Genomic DNA, 21,269 nt, shown 5'->3' with positions numbered 1-21,269 from the left:
GGGATTATTTAGACTTTTACAATCCCTGTTTACAGCTTTAAATACTGTTTACGTTGGCCTTTTGTTCAACTTATCTTGTTATTTTTCATGTTATTGTTATTCATGTTACCCAGTTCAGTGACAATGTTATATGATTCCTCTTATATATATATATATTTACTTATTTATTATTATTTTCTTACTTTTCCCCTTACATCTACGTTTTGATAGCTATTAATGTTAAAACTGAATACTTCAATCAATATTTGGTCTTTTTTGTCTTAAGTTTTTATTTTTTTCTTCTTCTTTTTCATCAATGTCCCACATACTAGTTTATTGTATTTTAAAGGGGCTTTGTTTAGCTATTGTTTTGTTTTTTCTATAATCAGGTAAGCGAGATCTTAGATTCGTCAGATGCCTGGAAGTCTTGAGCTATGTGGCTCAGATATGGTTTGTATGGAGATTTGAGTGTTGATTTGGCCATAATCAGGAGTGTGAGCGTTTGTATGTCTTTTTTCAGTTTGTTGTTGTGTTTTTTTGTTTGTTTGTTGTTGTTTTTATTTTTTTTATTTTTATTTTTTTTTCACATCCTTCTCAGAAGTGGAACAACAGAGAGCACCTCATTACTATTATCTTTAGTCTATCTCCATGACTCAGCCGGGTGACGGACTTCGCTTGATTTCCTGGAACACAAAAGGCATGAACAGGCCGACCAAAATAAATAAGGTACTGACACGTATAAGAGAACTTAAAGGAGACATTATTTTTCTACAGGAAACCCACCTCAAATCATCGGAGGTCTCCCGGGCCAAAAGGTCTTGGATGAGTCACATATTTCACTCAAGGTTTTCGGATAGGTCGAGGGGCGCGGCTATCATTATCTCTAAAAATGTCATGTTTGATCATTCTTCAACTATTTCTGACACAGATGGACGCTATGTTATTGTGACAGGCACACTGCAGAACCTCCCAGTTATTCTGGCTTGTATCTATGCACCAACTTGGGATGATGATAAATTCTTTCCTATCTTTTTTTCTAAAATCCCTAATTTAGACAACCACCATTTACTGATTGGAGGTGACTTCAACTTAGTTCAGAATGTCAGTTTAGACAAATCCCACCCTGGCAACCTTTCACTCTCTAAAGCAGCCAGCATGCTAAAATTCCACATGACACAGCTAGGTCTCTCAGACCCCTGGAGATTTAGGAATCCTGACATTAAAATGTACTCTTTCTTCTCACATGTTCATCATACCTTCTCCAGGATAGACTTTTTTCTAATGGACAATAAACTATTGCACCAGATCAGGGCCTGTGAATATCATCCTATAGCAGTGTCTGACCATGCTCCTATCTCCTTAGACATTTATTTTCCCACTCCCAGACTCTCCCCAGGGCCCTGGATATTTCCCTCACAGAATTTGGCTGATAAAGAGTTTAAACATTTTATGGGTGAGCAAATTAAGTCTTACCTTGAGTTCAATGATACAACTGATGTCTCCGATGCAACGCTTTGGGAGGCCCTTAAGGCTGTAATCCGAGGCCAGACAATCTCCTACATTGCTCGGTTGAGAAGGGGTGAGAGGGCAAGATTGCAGGCGATTGAGGTCGAGTTAGCGAATATTGATATGCTTTACGCATCTTCCCCCACCCCAGACATGTACAATAAACGTGTTTTATTGCAGGCAGAATATGATATATTGACCTCACATAGGGCAGAAAAACAGCTGAGGCAAACAAAACAACTGTTTTTTGAGCATGGTGACAGGGCAGGGAAGCTTCTGGCACACCAGGCTAGAGCTGTGGAGGCCTCCAGGCTGATAACTAAAATCACGGCGTCCTCTGGGACTGTGGTGTGCGACCCAATTGATATCAACTTAGCTTTCCATGAATATTACTCCAAACTTTATACTTCTGAATGCAGTTCTGGTCTGTCTCTGTCTTCTAGCCCTCTCTCATTACTTAATTACCCTAAAATTGACAACTCCGTGGCGGAAGAAATGGGTCGTGCCATCTCCCCCTTAGAGATTCAAACTGCCATTCAATCGATGCAGAGTGGAAAGTCACCAGGCCCAGATGGCTTTGGGTCCGAATTCTATAAAGCCTTTTCTACCCTGCTCGTCCCAATACTAACCAGAGTTTATAATGATTCTTTTTTCACAGGTAAATTACCCGACACCTTTTCACAAGCTTCAATATCACTACTGCTTAAAAAAGATAAGAACCCAATTTGCTGTGGCAGCTATAGGCCAATTTCTTTGTTAAATGTTGATCTAAAAATACTTTCCAAAATTTTAGCTATTCGTCTCCAGCGGGTGATGACAACGGTCATCTCACCTGATCAGACGGGTTTCATTCAGGGCAGACACTCTTACTCTAACACCAGGAGGCTTTTCAATGTTCTGTATACAACCCCATCACACTCTCCAGAGGTAATTGTATCACTAGATGCAGAGAAAGCCTTCGATAGGGTGGAGTGGAAATATCTGTTCTATATTTTGGATAAATTCGGGTTCCATCCAAACTTTATCTCCTGGGTCCGGCTTCTCTACACATCCCCATGTGCATCTGTTCGAACTAACAGTACCCTGTCTCGACCTTTCCTGCTTCAGCGAGGAACACGCCAGGGGTGCCCTCTCTCTCCCCTGTTATTTAACTTAGCCATAGAGCCCTTAGCCATCTGGCTTCGTAGCGATGCCAAATTTGAAGGTATTATACGACATGGCCTGACACATAAATTGTCACTATATGCAGACGATCTCCTTTTATACGTCTCCAACCCTCTTTCTTCCCTTCGCGCAATACTTGACATTTTAAATCAATTTGGCCAGCTATCAGGCTATAAACTCAATTTACAAAAGAGTGAACTTCTCCCTGTTAATGCTTCAGCCAGAGCCCTCTCACTGACAGCCTTTCCTTTTAAAATAGCTTTGGACGGCCTCAAATATTTAGGAATATTCATTTCCACTTCTTTTAAAAGCCTTTTTATTAAGAATTTTCAACCACAGCTTGAGAGGTGCAAACTAGATATCTCCCGGTGGGCTTCACTCCCCTTGTCAGTCGCCGGTCGCATCAATCTGATTAAAATGGTAGCGCTACCAAAATTTTTGTACCTCTTTCAACATGTCCCTCTCCTGATTAACAAAGCCTTTTTTACTAAGTTGGATCAAATGTTCGGTGCCTTTATTTGGGATGGCGGGCCCGCTCGTATTAAGAGATTGACACTCCAGTTAGCTAAATCAGAAGGTGGCTTTGCCCTGCCAAATTTCCGCACATTTTATTGGGCCTGTAATATTGTGAAGCTGCCATATTGGTTGAGCTATCATTCCGCTCTTGATTCCCCAGTATGGGTCCAAATGGAAGTTTCTTCACTCAGGTACTCCCCTGCGTCTGTGATCTGCTCACAACTCCCCACCCCAACCTCCCACAGTACTGACAACCCAGTGGTTTTACACACCATTAAGATCTGGCTCCAATTTCGCAAACATTACGGCCTGCACAGAGCCTCGCTGCATGTACCTATTCTGAATAACTCTTCATTCCCTCCTTCTCTTACAGACTCTGCTTACCGTGTCTGGTCGACTAAGGGCCTTGTAACCCTTGACAATTTGTATGAAGGTGGGATCTTCCTTTCATTTTCTTCACTCTCCGCTAAATTTAACTTACCCAGTAGCCATCTTTTTCGTTATTTCCAGATTAGACATTTTGTGCAGGGGCTGTTCCCTCATTTCCCCAATCGTCCCCCCGAATCTGGAATTGACCAGTTTATTCTACTCTCACCAAACCATAGGCGAATCATCTCAGTTGTTTCAGGTAGAATCGATTCTCTGAACCCTTCACCTGTAATCTCTCTTAGAGAGTCCTGGGGATGTGATCTGGGTATCTCTATTTCAACTGAGCAATGGAATAAGATTCTCCACCTAACGCACTCCTCGTCCATCTGTGCCAGACATGGCTTATTGCAATGTAAGGTTCTTCATAAAGCACACTACACCAATGAGAAACTGGCTAAGATATTCCCAGGTAAAAGCAGTGCATGCAATAGATGCAACCAAACCCCAGCCAACCATGTGCATATGTTTTGGACCTGTCCTGGGTTGACCAAATTTTGGTCTGACATATTTGAGACCCTCAGCCAAATTCTTGCTACCCCTGTTCTCCCTGATCCACTGACTGCTCTTTTTGGCCTGTCTCAGTCTCCTGACTTGTCTTCTGCAGCAAAACATCTTGTAGCTTTTACTACTCTCCTGGCCCGACGGGCCATTCTTCTTAAATGGAAGCAAGCCGCCCCTCCTTTACACATTAGGTGGGTCCGGGAGGTCTTAGCCTGTGTCCGTCTTGAGAAGCTCCGATATTCTTTGAAGGGATCTCTCGGAACCTTTCGGGAGATCTGGAATCCCCTGCTGAGTCATGTGAAAAATATTGACCTAAACCCTGTAGTTAGCAATGTGACCTCTTGAGATGTCTCTCTCTCCGTTCCTTTTACCATTATTATTATTATTGTTAATTTGTTTTTACTTTATTTTATTACTATTTTTGTTTATTTATTTTTATTATTTTTATTTTATTTTATTTTATTTTATTTTTTTATTTTTTTATTGTCTAAGATTGTGTGTGTGTGTATGTATGTGTGCGCGTTATGTTGTGCTGTGTCGATTTCTGTTGGCCAATACCGGGTGGGCTGGGGGGTGGTGGGTTAAACTAAAGACACTTTACCTTATTTTATAGACATTATGTCAAGCTGTCAGTGTTTTGCCTACTCCTATGTACCCTTTTATCTTTATTCCTGTAACTGTTTGGCACTGATTGTAAATTGTTGTTTTTTTATCCCCCGTTTCTTTCTCTCCTTGTTGTGATGCTTAGAATTTGTCTGTTGAAAAACCTAATAAAAAAAATTGTGAAAAAAAAGAAGTGTGGAGTCAGGTGATCTTTTTGGTTTTGTCCGTTTACTTATACACAAATACCACAAAATGATCTCATAAAATATGGGAGGCAGGAATAAGAAAGGATATCAACAAATGATGCCAAATTGTTTGGACTGATGTCAAAACCACAGTCAATGAAAGCACTCCAGTAATTTCATCTGCGGGTAATACCACTGGATGCTATTGTGCGGCTCTCCGAAGCGGGACACCTTCTCATTTTGCCCCAAGTGTTGTGTAATATTTTATAAGCTTTCTCGGGAGCTGTGGCGCAGAGCACTCTCAGGTCCCATTAATGCTGACACGGTGTCGCACCGGTGGAATTCGCCGTGGCGGTCCCTCGGAGGTGCTTTATAAAAGTCAAGACTCTTACGGGCTCTCGAGCTGGTGGCGGAGGATACCGCAGCACTCCAGGTTTCTTTAACATGAAGCTTTATCTTTACAGTGATGGCCCTGACACTGACTGTGTATTCGTTTATATATTGCAAAACATTTAATTTCCACAAGCGGCCCTGTGATGAGACACAGCGCTAGACATTTAGTTAATGACTTTTGCGTTCTGACCTTGTGCGTCTGGATGAGAGTGGGAGAAATTAAGTCTATAATTATGTTCATTTCAGGTGATTGATAATTATATTATCACTTCTATTATTGCAAATTACATTATTTTCCATCATGTGAGCAGTAGGAATATTGAATCTAACAATGAGTGCCTGAGCAAAATGTTCAGGTACCTCTGCATGGCCAAGCTATTCAACCAGTGGAGCATAAAAATACTAAATACTTGATAGAGAACATAATACCAAATCTGAAATTCAATGACTATTCAAGTCAAGGCTGTAGGATAAATCCCTTGACAAAACTATGGTTTTCAATTATATACATCCAATGGTCAATGAATATGTACGCTCATGAAATTCAGATACTGAAATTACATACTTGATTTCTGTGCTCTCACAAAACATAGATGTAGCCTCTGTTGGCTTATATCACCACTTCATGTGAACAATAGTATTAATTTAATCAGCATAGAGAGAGCTGCAAGAGACTCATGGTGAAAAGACTAAAGTGCAACAACGATGCTGGGAAACACTAAAAACACAGCTATTTGAAAGTGCTCCATCTCAATGGAAAAACGGGAAAATGCAACTTTTCGGAAATGCTACTATTGCTTATGAGCACCACGCCGGTATTAAACAGTTCTTCTGCACATGTGCAAGTGGATGGACAATATCAACATTGACAGACTCCAGAGTGTCATGACTAGAAATGAGAACCGAAAACCGCTTCTTGATGAGATGCGGGTTCAAGTGTGTCTTTTTTTTTTTTTTTTATCAAAATTGTTTTAAATGCAATACAGTCATTCCTAGGTGCTTTTACAGAGAAAATAGAAAAACCCAACATATCCACATGAGCAAGCAGGTATATTTGCGACTGTGAAAAGGAAAAACTCCCTCCAACAGGGAGAAACCTTTGCAGAAACCAGATTCAGAGTTGGCGGGTTCAAGTGTTTCAATTTCTTGGAAACGTTTCCCTCATCGATTCCAGTGGGCTCGAATGACGTCACCACTCATTGAATAGCTGTCCGCAAGTTATGAAACGTGCGTGGCAACGTCATTCATAAGAAGCACGCATGGCACCCAAGCTGCACAGATGCTCGAAAGTTTGCTTATATTGCACAAGAAAGGGTGACAACAGGGCAACTTGCAATACTTGCAAAGTGGATACTTCCAACCCAGCAGCAGCGACACTGTTAGCACATCCTCCGATAATACTGCAGGTTTCATTTCCAAATGAAAATTGATAAGAGAATCAATAAAGAACAAATCAAAAATCGTATAAATTCCTAGCCATCCTGAGTTCACTCGCAGTTCATATTCTCCTGGGACTTGGTAGTTTTATAGTTGACAGTCACCCGGAATAGCAATACAACTTCATCATCTGTCCGTACGACTGTCCGTGTACCGCCATTGTTAATTTTTATAGCATGTCGTTCTCTGTGTGTGAGGTTTTATTACAAAAACAACCAACACTGCCAAGTCATGGCTTTGCATGCCAACTGCATTGTTTTCAGTGTTTCTGCCTTTGCCCTGAAAATCGATATAATCGTCATAACTTTACTGTGGCAATGCTTTTCTGAAACAAAGAATGCATTTTGACTCAAAAGGTTGTGTACACAGGGCCCTAGGCTGACCTGTGCAATCTACCTGTACTTGCGCTTGGTTCGACTATAAATTAAATGAATGAAATAGAGAATCACTTTAATCTGACGGCAGAGTCAGACATTAGGATTGTGGTAACCATCAAATCAAGAAAAAAATAGGTGTGTCACAGCAGTGACACCCTGGAGTAATGAGTAAACCGTTATTGATGGGGGGTGGGGGTGTCGTAGAGCAGAGCAAATTCAGAGAAAAGGCAAACTTTAAATTTATTACATTTTCATGCAATTCTTATTGGCCTATAACAAAGGCCTGCAGTGTGCGACACGTTGCTGCTTTTCTGGTGTCATAAATGAAAACAGGCATAATCCAAGAGTTTTATTTTCCTCAATTGATTGCCTTTTAAATCCTCCATAGTCCCATATGCAGCTCGGCCCTGTATCAAAATCACAATGAGATGACTTTGGCTCCTATTTCCAGAAGAAAATCAACATTCAAGCTGACATTGCAAAAAGTCCAGTTAACCCAGACATCAAATCTGTTAACTATTCATCGGGAACTCTAACCTCTTTTAATAAAAATTAATACAGCGGAACTCGGCACAACCATTTTGCAGATGAAGTCATCTCGCTGCTCTCGGGATCCAAGCCCTACGACGTTACAGACAATTTGTATGAGGATTTATGAGACATTGTTAACTAGTCTGTGGAATCATCTACTTTCCTTGAGTCCCTAAAAACGGATATGATGACACCTCACCCGAAGCAAAGTAATCATGACGGTGCCATCATTGATAACCAGATAGAAAATGTACCTTTTTTGGGAAATTATGTTTTCAAATCTAATCAATTGCATTTCCTGATTTTGCATAATAAACAGAAAAGTAGACAGACAATGTAATACTTGGCAAAAATTCACTGATTTGCGTGACACTACAACAAATTTGGTCTGCAAATATGATCAGTAATGAAAAACTTGGTTGTTTTTATTCAACTTGAGTTTTAATCCACATATAAACAGTTTTGAGGTTTTGTTTTTTGTTTATTTTCCGTGAAGAGAATAATGTCAAAATTACATGTCTGCTTTTTTTTGGCTGATACAAAAAAGCTCTTGTGTTTTATCATGTGGGCTATTACAATACAGTTTGTACTGGTCTGCTAAAAAAAAGTCCGTCGATAGGCTGCAATTAGTAAAAAAAAAAAAACAAGTTCTCATAAAGTGAAGTCAAGGTCACAGTGTAGCTATACTTTAAAGTAGGGATGCACAATGATATTGGAACAACATCGGTATCTCTTGATAAATACTATAAAAATAAACACGGGCACCGGCTTAAAGCACTGATGGTCTTATGCCAATTTGTTTTTCTTTTGGCCAAACCAGTGAGAGCACACCATGAGCATGCAATGAGCGTGCTGAGCTGTTCGGGTGAAAAAGAGAGACATCTTCACCTGATGACCGTCTGGTACGTGTTGACAAGGGCTTTTTTTCTTACATGGAAATAAATTGCATATGAAAAGAGGCTTTGCTTGTCCTGCAACATGGAGGCTTCGCACTGCCTTAGGAACTGAGCACGCTGCGTGCCACACACACACACATACACGTTCCAGCTCACTGCAAATGAGTGTATTAGTTGGTGGTGTCTGTTCATAGAGTTGAACACAACATTGAGCCTCAGTCACAAAAGTTCCCTCTTATACTAAAGCAATTCAAGGAAAAGTACTCATCAAAACATTTCAGGTGAGAAATAAGTTAAGCAATTAAAGAATCTGTCCTCGCTTTGGTTCCACGACAGTGAGTTGAAATGTTTTACCAAAGTTTTCCGATGTGTCGGACATCGCCCAGAATGTACTGTGGCACGTTTCACATAGACAATGAATGGAAAGCAGGAAGTTGACGGATCCTGTGGACACATGATTTTGGCATCGTCGCATCTGTCAACCCCGGACTATATTGGTATCAGCATCGGTAAGCTGCACAATATAGTTTAAAAAATATCACCATATCAGGTATGACATGTATCCAATATCGCGCATCGCTATGGATTGTAAACCATTACATGGTCTTGCACCCTCAACATTGTCTAACTGCATGCCTGTACACATTCCAAACTGTACTCTTATATCCGCCTGTGTTTTAATATTGGCTTTTAAGTGGTTTCTACAATTCAAATCAAATACCTTATTTCTATAATTTGTGATCTAATGTCATCTTTCAAATGGACCCTTACATGTGTTTTCTCGGGTGAAGGTCTAGTTTAATTGACCCTTCCAACCAACTCTCCTCCAAACACAATTTTTTTTGCTTCACTGAGTTGTATGACCACTACGGTCATGAGAGGTCACGTCCTCTCAGGGCTGCATTCATAGCTTGCACAGTCAATTAATGGGTTGGTTCACCTCATTTACAAAGATGACCAGATCAATTAGTATAAGTCCTGAGCCTCTAACAAAGTTATTTTAATTAGTTTTAAAATGACCTATCTGACCATTGTCAGTGCATCCCTACGGAGTCACCATCTGTCATGGATGGTTTACGCATCTCGTGCCCCCTGAGCTGTATCGACAGCAGTAATATACTACTTTGTTTGCACCTTTATTTTGCCAGGAGAACCACATTGAGATTAGCAATCTCTTTTTCTAGTTTGTCCTGGAGAGCTGGGGGGGGGGGGGGGGGCGAGGGTCTTGCTCAAGGATACCCCAGTGCATGTTATTTGGACTTGTAGGGTCACCCGTGTCAAACAGGTTGAGGGTTAGAGACCAGCCGAAAAAAGATCCCCTGAGCATCCAGTTTGGGTATTTGATTGACGACTATTAATCTGCATTCTGCTTATTACAGAAACTATTGTGTGATCGGCTGAGATGGTGAATTCCAGTGTCACCAGGAACAAGGACAAATAAAATATGTTCTAAAATGGAAAATCATTCATGTTTGTCCTGCTGGACCATTATCCGACATAAATACCATTGATTTAGTGTCAAATTAGATCGATCTGGTTCTTGGAAGAATTGATGTCATGTTTACAACATGACTGATTGAGTTCCACTTGAATAAAAACATTGTAGGAGCAATGAACACTTTTTGTTTAACCAATCAATGTTATAATGGGTGAATGGAACTAACAATCTAAAGAAGGACATAGAAGAAAAATCAATTCACCATTTTAACTATTTGGTCACTATTTGTTTATTAAAGTAAGAAAGCAAAAAAATTAACACTGGTTCTATTGACAGCCTCTTGAACGATCACAATCAAGCTTGTGAGGGAAATGCAATTGTGTTGTATTTACTTTGTAGCAGTGTGTCATTTTGCTCCTGGAGGCCTCATTTACACAACGTTTCAAGTCCCACTAGAATATGGACTGGAAGTCATGACACTGTGGAGGCAAACATTTTTGTTATTGTCCATCTACTAGTGCATGTGGAGAAGAACCATTTACTAAGGCCACAGCGCACATTCACAGGAGCAGCGTTTTTTTAAAAAAGTTGCGTTTCCCCCCCCCTCATTTCCATGGAGACCAAATCAATGTTTTCATAAAGTTCCACCTTAGAAGCCGTATTCGAAAAGTATGTTTTCAGTGGCACCAAGCACCACTGTTGTGTAAACGATCACACTAAAGCACAACAACAGTTTTGCCTTTTCACTTGAAAATGTTGTCATGTAAGCTGGGCTTGATACTGCTTAGTGGTATTCATGCAAAATGAATTCATGAGCCAAAGAAACATATAGAAGTAATATGAAATGAACCAATAAGGACTTTTCTTTACTCATAACTTTAAATAATGAAGATGCATGTTGTTGTTGGATAGCACTTGAAATGATTTGCATTGGTGTTTCATTATAACGCTGCTGAAAATGCATTAATATATTCACATAAATGTAAAGGTGAGCAGCAGACTGTCTACATTGTTGAGTCTACATTTTAGTATTAACGTGAACCATTTACCAGCATGAAGGACGACGAAGAATCTCACTGTTATCTCCAGCTTCTGAGCTCCCACAAGGAGTCAAACTTGTCAACATGAGCTAATAGACTGTACATGCAGAAAACGATTTTGGGAAGTGCAAGAAAACTACTCAACCAATTGTGATAACTGTTTGATTGATGTGTCACAGAGTTTTAGATTATGCTATCAAGTAGATTTCTATTTATTCAAATGGCCATTACACAGACAAAACACCAGGGAAGTAAAAAGTAACAACAAAAATGTTGTGTTTCTGTTGTTATGCCATAATCCTCGTCAAAGAAAAGAAAGCAGTATTGTGTCAAAAAAGCAATCATTCAGTGAATTAAAAGCAGAATCATCCCAACATCCAGGAGAATAACTGACGAAACATTTCAAAACCTCAGAGCAAGTCCGGCTGCCTTTGACGCCTTGCAACACTTCAAAAAGAAAGTACAGAGGTACCATAAGGTCTTGTATTGGAAGAGGGACGTGGGAAGATAAGGGACTATGAAAAAGGGTACAGAAAAGAGAAGAAAAAGAAGAAAAGTCTAATTAAACTGAAATATGGAAGGAAAAGAGAAGAACAAAGAATCGACATAAAGGAACAAGGCATTAAACTAGAAAGGAGGAGGGGAGCGTGTCAGTGAAGCGGTCTGGGTAAACCCTGTAGGGGAGCTGTTAAAGCAACTTCCTTTAGGCGAAATGAGAAAGAGGGTGGAGTACAAGGGAATCAGAGGTGGAAAGTAGTAACAGCAAAAGAGAAAATGAGCAAACAAGAGAAAAGGGAGAGTAAAAAAAAAAAGCATGGGACAAAGGGACGAGACACTTGTTTTCAAATTGCCTTATTCTGCATTGGAATGATAGCTTGTTCGACCCAGAGGCATGCAACTGAAATGTAATCCTACATGCACCAGCCCACGCATTCACACGCATATAAAGACATTCAGTGTAAGCAGAAGCAGCACCAGCGAAGCCCCGCAGTTTATTGGGTCATTGTAGATTCCTCAGCGGATGAAATATGCTTTAATTTGTGGAGCGCTGGAGGGACAGTCGATAGGAACCTTCAGCTGCTCCGCAGAGGAGGGAAGAAGACGAATAGCAGTGAAAATAAGCAGCAGTGGAAGTCTGAGTGTGGGAAGCAGAGGTGGGTTTAGAAAGGGGGAGTAGTCTGAGACTGGCAGGTGAGAGACAAAATATGAGATGAGAAGAGGATAAAGACTGAACACAAAAACAGGATTATCGAAGAGATAACATTAAATCTCTTGTCCCACACTAATACACCTCATCCAATGTTGATCTTTTATTTTGAACATTGCTTGTGGACCATAACCAAGCATTTTCTCCCCCTAAATCGATGAAAACTAACATGACTCAGGGATTTGGGCCCATCTGAACTTCTCAAGGGCAGACTGGTGTTAAAGATTATGGCTTGTCCAAAACAACCATTGACAAAGGCACCAGTGTACTAATGCATCTAGCAGTACACATAGGGGAGTGCGTAGCGTCTACGAAGTCCCTTAAAGTTACTCCACCGGAAAACATCTTTAAAATATACTTCCTATAAAAGGTATAATTTCTGTACAGAGAATAAACAAATACACAAAAGACCACTACTACTCATTTGGACAAATTCTAACCCCGCTTTTGCCTAAATTGATCACACCAAATTCAATATGATCACAAATAAACCAGGATTTGCAGCCATCAAAGTGCTAACTGACATCATCTTTAGAAACAAAACTGCAGGATATACTGCAGACAAACTTTTAATCCAAAGTCCATAAGGGTATAGTCTACACAAAAAAGCATTTAAAAAGTAGTGCCCAGACATGGAAACAAAACAAATTTTCTTGGGCCTTTTCTCAAGGTTCATCTCATGGCCTAAAAAGGGCAGTTTTCAGTCTGAATGGGGGCAAAACTGTGGCACAACTTACCACACACACTTCATGCTCCTGCTCCATCAGACTTTTCTCTGTAGAGCTTGCTGCTGAAGACACAGGATTTCACCTGTCTGAAGGCAGATAGCTCAGTCCACTGTGTGTAGTGGTGCAAAGTTTGTACATTTGCTTGTCTATATACAGTGTATATATGGTGGAGAATTAGTGAACGGCAACACAAATGTGCTATATATAATTTGAGTTTATTTGTTTTGTGCATTTATAATGGAGAGATTTGGTAAATTTTACATTTTGGGTGGTGCAAACACCCTTGGACTTTTGGTTTAGCCCAGCCTTTCCTGATTGTCCCAATTGAGAGTCGGTTTGGCTTATTAAAGGAGGCATTAATTGTATGCCAGAGATGACAGAGGAGAACAGAAAGATGACCAAGAGGCTGCTGGAATGAGTACTCATCCAATTTTAAGCACGTATCTCAATGCGAATACAGGAAATACCCAGATGTGTTCTCGTGCCCACTTTATCGAGAATGCATCCACATCAAACCTGTGCAGGCTTGGGAAGACAAATTATCCATGCATTTGGCAAGAGATGCAGAAGAGGAAAAACACACAACTGCCACGAATCTGAAATATGAGCGTGAATGTTTAATAGAATGTAGTTTTAGGCAAGTGCCTCAGTCGAGTATATAGTTGTTTAAAATGTTGATTAAAGGTCAATATTTCAAGATCACTCTCCTTTGAACATTTCTTCAAACGTTTTGGGATATTGTAGATCCTGACATCAGCCAGAGATTTGGCTGTGATTTCCCAACAGTGGTTAAACATGAGCTATTATTCTATCAAACATCTAATGGTGTCTGCGTAAATTTCAATGAGCTTCTGAAGAAAACCTGCTCGACCGAGGGGAAAGTTCTTGTGTAAAGCTATTTAACTTGACTTTAAAATGACAGGTCAAGGTACTATTGACCATATTGTTTTGTCTCAATCGTACTGATGTCTTCTACTCATTATAATTGGCAGAATGCTGTGCATTCAAACTAACACCATGAACAATTTTAATCAAGGGACGACTGAGGAAACGGAGATCGTGCAGCAAAAGAGGAACTCATTCAGATGTGGATGGGAGCGAGTATGTTTCAATTATTGCATGGGTATATCATCACACATGTATGCAATGGTAGTGTGACATTCTTTTTGTTTTCATGTCCTCCTCAGGTTCTTGGTGTTCGCTTCAGGGTTGGATGTGGTGGACAAATAGGCAAAAAAAAAAAAAAAAAGGATTCTCTCCAGGCCAAATACGAGGTAAATTACCTGTTTCTTTGCTTTGAATCACCAGAGATGCTTCCTGTGATTGCTTTCAAAGAAATTACTTGAGCTTTACTTTGCCAGCCCATATATGAAACTTAACACAGACAGCAGAACAGTTGCAGTGGCCCTGAAATAAAGTGAGCTTTGTTTATTATATGTTGATGACATTTGGTCCAGAGAACCCTAACTTTAACCCTATTCCTCAAAATGTACTTATATTCCTTCAAACTGTTTCTAGGCTATAACTGATGGAAACATTTGATGATGTTGTTATTCTGGTCTGGCCGACTCAATTCAGTCTGGAGTTTTTTTGCGGTCCCTCAAGTGAAACGTGTTTGAACCCCCGCTGAAAATCTGTTCAATTATGCTCTTTTTGCTCCGTGATCAGCCAGAGGATGTGCTGAGGTGTTGTTAAAGCAGAAACTGCTTTGAGTGTGTCTCTGGTGTCTCTCAACCCAATTTGTTATTTATTTATTTTATTATTTTCTCATCCCCATTTCTACAATTTACTATGTGGTTCAGGTCTGGCCTGTTGACTAATCAGTCAAACCCAGTAAAGCAAAGGTCAGCAAAATAGATCTGTATCACTGTTGGCCTAAAACAAAATCACAAAAGAAGCCACTTCTTAGTCTGGTTCTGCAGGTTTCTGTGTATAAAAATGGGAGTTTTTCCTTTCTACAGTCAATTGTGCTCATGCAGAATTGTTTTTCTCTCTAAAGGTGACTTGAAATGACTTTGTTGTATTTGGCACTATTTAAAGTTGAAGTGAACTGAAGTGGCAAGTCAAAAGTTTAATGGCTCACATGAATGCAGAATGGATCTTGTACAACTGGTTTTCGTGATTCAAGAGAAATCAAATGCATTGTTTAAAGTGTAATCAAGAACTTGAAGATCAAATCTCTTTAGGCTGAGAGGTTGGTCAAAAAGTAGGGAAATCAAGCAGAAGAAAATGAGATAAGAGAGCAGGTTTGGCCATTATGTGGTAAAGAGGAGCAATAAAGTGAATAGTTGGGAATATGGGGGGTTGACAAGAAAAAAATGGTGAAGCTGGGGGGAATTAGAATGCTGGAGTGAGGAAGTGAAGGAGGTGAAGGAAGGGTGGGTCAAGATAGGAGAGAGAGAAAGAGGGGGGGGCTGTAGAGAGGGATAGAGCAAGGGAATACGAAGAGCATCTCAGGCACTGCACTCCTGGGCTCAGCCCGTCACCATGGTAACAGCAGTGAGGCAAGACGAGAGGCAGACAGGCAGATTCGCTCCTTCTTGATCCCAGCCTCTAGTTGCGTCTCACCCAGAGATTAGCAGACAGCTGATCTTGGTCTCTGGTTGCGTCTGTCCACTTCTTTCTTTCTGACGAGAAATAGATTGACAGCTGGTTGACCACGGGCTACTTCACACGCTGGCGTCGTAATGTGATGTGAGTGTGTTTTATTAATCCTGCAATTTCTCAAGAGTTTTAAACTTATTCTTTTCGGGATCAGCACACGCCAACCTTTTCTTTTCAGAACATACACACTAATGTTCTCACTTGGAAACCCCACCTCAGAAAGCAATCCCTCGACTTGAGTCGCCACCACCATACCACAGCTGCTTCACTACAGAGAGTGACAAATCTCTGCCTTGCTCAGCAGGATTATTGGCGAAGATAAACAAAACACGCAGTGAAACTGAGCCCAGCTCCAGCATCCCACCTCTCTGGGGATGCAAAACACAGCATTTCGCCTCAATATTTATCTGTTTAATTAAACATAGCAGTGCCTGCACCACATCTTCTGTAATATCATCCCCAATGCAAAATTCCTAAAAGACTTGGACAATGTGCAAAGTGTAAATAAAGGCAGGGTGCACTGATTTATATTCGTATATAGCACACATTATATTGAACAGAGAACATAGATGTTATTTTAAAATTTGGATGAAACATCCCTTCTTCCAAAATCAGTTTGTAAATATCAGGAGTGTGACAAGACCAGTTTCTGAAGTGGTTCCATTCTTGTCTGATCAGTAATCATGGGCGTTGATGTTGTGCCAGATGTTATCATTTGGTAAAAGATGTGGACAGCAAACACCCAGTTCAGAATCCTCCACTGTCAAGGCACACAGACGCAGTTTGGGATCCAGCATTGTCCTGCTAAATTATGACGGTCTGGCCTGAAATAACGTTTGTATATAGATTCTTGTCAGCATTGATGGAGCCTTTTTAGATGAGCAAGCTGCCCACGCCGTCAGCAGTAATGCCGGCCTACACCATCAGAGATGCAGGCTTTTGAACTGAGTGCTAATGTTGAGCTGAATGGTTTTCCTTTTCGTTTATGATTCTTGTCCACGATTGACAATTCTTGTGGGTTGTTTTGGATCTACAAAGAAAAATCGTGCTCACTGAACATCATTGCCGGCTAGCAGTAAATGTCCTCGGGTCTTCATTATTCTTCAATTTCAGCCAGTATTAACGTAATTTAATAACAGTGCATTTATAAACCACACTACAGCTATCTTGCCTCTTATAGGTCGAGGGAGGCCCCCATTGATGAGCACCATTGTACTTGTAAACAGATAGTGAAAAGAGAGCACTTATTAACATGACACTTTTATTAACGTACTTGTAAACAAATACAAGCAGAAGCTTCATTGGTCTCTTTCAGAAAGTTAATGTGTTTTGGGGCTGGTATACTTGAAATGACTTTAATGAAAACCAAAGCCAACCTTGGGCAGATTTTCACCAACACATCAACCTATCTTTCAAAGCAATTTAGAATTGTGCCTCAACTTGCAACATAAACTGTGCTTTAGTAAGCTCTTACATTTTCAGTAATTAATAAATATGAGCATATCTAAACATTTTTAAATATTAACAAAACTGGACTCATTCGCAAAATTCTGGATACCAGCCCTTCCATGTTCTTCACTCGATATCTGAGTCCTTCACAACCCTCGCCTACATTTTATTGTACTTTCTGTTGTTGGACCGCGAGACAGATTTGGTCCTGAACAGCGGCGAAAGTATTCAACGTGTTACAACCATTAATTTATGTGAACATCATGCTCGCAGGCATTATACTTAAAGCTATATTAAGCATCCAATGTGCTCCTGCAGCCTGTTTCAGAATTGAAAGACATCAAACCTAGCACATTATGGTTCATGAATCATAATGGCTAAGTAGCCTATAGAAGGAAAACATTACCCAGTCTCTTACTTTATTGTTGCCACCTGAAAGGCATCACATAGTGTTTCAAAGGCAATAAATGTGAAGCAGCTTAGAAGAAATAAATTAATCCTACAGGTGTCCAAAAAATAACTAGAATAAAAAAATGTATGACCACAAATAATAATCATTATTTTTTACATAAAACACAAAGCTAAAAATGTCATGTCACAATTAGTGGCTGGATCTGATGAAAATTATTTCTTGTCTAACGCCTGCTTCAGTACCTTTCATAGAATTTTCACACGCTCTTCATCATTCATTGAACGTCTGTGAGATCTGAGCACCCTCGTGGCTTTCTTGTAATTTTACTGATCGATAACACAGTTCTGGAATTCTATTCCATGTACTCTGTCTTGAAGATTTAGAAGACACTTGCACCTGATCTGCCCAATTTCTATGTTTTTGACAGGCCACAATTTTTCTGTCGTTCCAGACAATGTGATGCGGCTCCTGAGGATTAACTCGGGTTGTGATTTCAAGTTAAAAGAGAATGTGACTATCGGGAATTTAGAGTAAAATGAACAGCCTGCACAGCACCTCTCCATAAAAGAGGAATAAAGCAACTTTTAACTGTACAGAGCATTCCACAAAATGTCAACAGCTTGTTTTATTGAACATGATACTTGTTTTATGTCAAATAGGTCTGCTTTATACAAGTTCAGATAGGCCAAAACATTCTAACTGCCTGATTAATTTTGAGTAGCCTTACTTTAGCTGTCAAAACAACCTTGGTCTGCTGAGGCATAGACCTCGTTTACACAACAATGTATTGAAAACAAATGAAATGGCAGAAATGTTGAAAAGAGTGTAGTTTTCCTGTAGGGCCACGAGTGGGTGCTGCTACTTCAACGCTATTTGAGGTAGACTCAAATGTTCTTTGAATGATCGCTGGATCTGGAAAGCTACTAGAGTTTAGGGATGGAAACCTTATACTGCAGATTCGTGTAAAATGTATGCAGATTAAGGGTTGAAATGTGTTTCATTTGCCAAAACATAGAGGTCTAATCTTTTCATGGAGGAAAGCCATACAAAATTTCCTCCACTATTGGGGGGATATATAGGGCGACCTTCTGAGGGTTTTCTCCAGAAGTCCCAGCTGCTGCTGCCACCAGATGGTATTACCTGCCTTGATAAGGGAGAGGAGGAAAAAAAGTTTCGGGAGAGGGAAAAAGAAGAAAAAAAAGATACGGGATGGGCAACGAGGACGCTGACACAGGCGGTGGTGGTTTCATCCACGCAGAAATCAGTGCGCACGTGTGTTGCAACCGGGGAGCAAGTGCTTACTCGGTCTGGTTGACGTGAGTTCTGCGTGCTCGTTGGACAGTAGAACTGGGAAAGTGCCAAGTAAGCAGAGTAAGCACAGACCACGCACTTATCACCTGCGCACTAAGTTAGTAAGCTCTCTTCAGAAAGTTGATTTTTCAGTGGCACCGAGCACCGCTGTTGTATAAACAGACACCTAAGCACAACAAAAGCTTTCCGTTTTCACTCGAAAATGTTGTGTAAACAGGACCTCAGACTGTGGGACTACCTGCCTTTATGTGCCTTGGCCACCAATGACCCTGTTGCTGCTTTGCTGTTATTCAGCAAATATTATTTATATCTTTAGACCACTTTCATATATTTGGATCCTCTGCAGATCAGGTACACCCCATCCATTTTTTTTTTTAAATGCTCTGACCCATTTTTCTTGACATTACAATTTGACCGTTATCTTCACTCGACCACATTCCTCGTGGTAATATGATAATCAGTGCTATTCATTACTTCATGTTCATAATGTTGTGGCTGATTGGTGGTTATATTGTGCCACCCAAGTTAGCCATGCACACAATGAATTCCTAATCTTCCTATTTTAAAAAGCGAGTGGGCTCTGAACCAGAGAAATGGTTGTTATGCCTGAAGACAGATGAATAAAGCATTACGGTGAGGTGAGTTGTCTTCACCTGTAATTACAACAAGAGAAAAGGAGGAATAGGTGTAATGCAGTGTGTCAGGTAATAAGAGCAGTGCAGTTCAAAGAAGAAAGGATGGAGCAAATGAATGGAATGTGCACAGGACCTTCACTCCAAGAAACAAGGGTTAAAGTCCAACTTGGGGAATCCAGTCAACATTCATTTTCAAGTAATTTGGCACCAAAAGTGCAGGTATTTCTACACAAACCAAGACTTTATTCTCATCACGTAGTTTCGTTGCCCTACACAGTTCATGACTAACAGGCGATGTAAAAAAAAAAGGTTCTTGGACTCTTCCATTGAGGAAGTTCCAAAACTCATTCCTCTGGTGCCGTGCTTGATATGGCAGTATAAGAGGCTCCTGTGCTGGATTTATTTATGCATAGATTGCTATTTGTGTTTGAAATCCTGTCACGTGTCACCACTTTCAAAAATCACAGTTTTTGGATGACAATATTTTTTTTATTTGTACTTTTCACTGTAAAAGTTAATTGAAAAACATTTTATTTTGGCTCACTGGGTGTTGAAATAGTTGACCACATGTCTTATTAAACATTTTATTATGCTGCTCCCTGACACTCAAAGAAAAACAATGTTCACTCATTGGGTTGAAGGTGGAGTGACAAAATTGGCATTGACAATTTTGTTTGTTTGTAATTCTTCATTTCATTCAAAAGTAAAAACAAAATACAATAAAATAAAAATAAACAGTCTGCATATCAAAACTTCCAGTAAAACACATTTTGAACGAAAAGGAGCAGAAGAGAAGATTATTCTTATTATATCTCCCCCTTAGTTGTGTTTCAATACATTTACACAATGTTTACACACACAAAAACTTGTATATCCACAATTTTTAATATACCGGTTATTATTGGCTACAGCAAAATAACCTTGATTAAACCATATTTATGTTTGGATTTTTTTTTACAGCAAAATTCACCAGCATTTTGTTTTTGCCCCATGACAGAAATGTGGACATCTGTTGACATTTTATTGGAATCAACTTGTGACCAGTTAAGCATGGAAGTTCGTGGTTTTGTTTAGTCTGGGAGATAATTGGATGAGGTAAAATGAATTTTGTCCACATTTTGTCCACAAAATGAAAGTTGATTTTTCACCTAAAATGCCAGTAAAATGTAACTCAGATATTGAAGCCTATCTTGAGGCCTTGATGTCTTTATGGGCGTCATTTGCACTACTTACAACACTTCTGAGGAATGAGGAATCGTCATTGCAGCTCTGGCCTCGACTTGATGTAAAAAATGTATTTCATTGTAATTTGATGTCAAAACTATAATGCGTTTCTCCCCACCACAACTAAAGCGGTTTATCCTGCAATTTCAATAACAAAAAAAACAATTCCACAGTTAAAGCTCACTATGCATGAAACTAAGCAAGAGTAGAAGAAGAAGTTGTTATAGCAGCAGAATGAGGAGCACAAAATGCCTTAAAATGACAAGATGTGTGAGGCTGGACCCAAGTGCAGACTCACAGGTTTCCATAAAAACAGAGTTTATTGATGAAATAGTCCAGGAAACGCAGAGGAAAAAGAAAAGACAAGACGAGCAAACATAGACAACAGAGAGAGAGGGGTTTAAATACAGAGGGAAGGCAGGGAGACCACAGGTGCTGCACATGAGTGCTGAGCAGGGGAAGAACACGATAAGATAATTGAAAATGTGAGGTGAGACACACGAGGGCTGACGGATGCAGAGACCTTACAAAAAACTGCCGTCGTCTGTTGTTACACATGAATTAAATATGAGCTTCAAGTGTCTGGCGAGAAGAGTTTGGTCATTGCAAGGCTTTCATTTAAGGGTGAAGAAAAGGATCTTCATCTACTGTTTTTTGGGTTCGTACTTTTAAAGAATATATTCAGAAATAGATTTGTTGTTTAA

The sequence above is a fragment of the Blennius ocellaris genome (assembly GCF_963422515.1).
Source record: "Blennius ocellaris genome assembly, chromosome: 3".
NCBI lineage: Eukaryota > Metazoa > Chordata > Actinopteri > Blenniiformes > Blenniidae > Blennius > Blennius ocellaris.
This window is presented reverse-complemented; position numbering follows the sequence as displayed.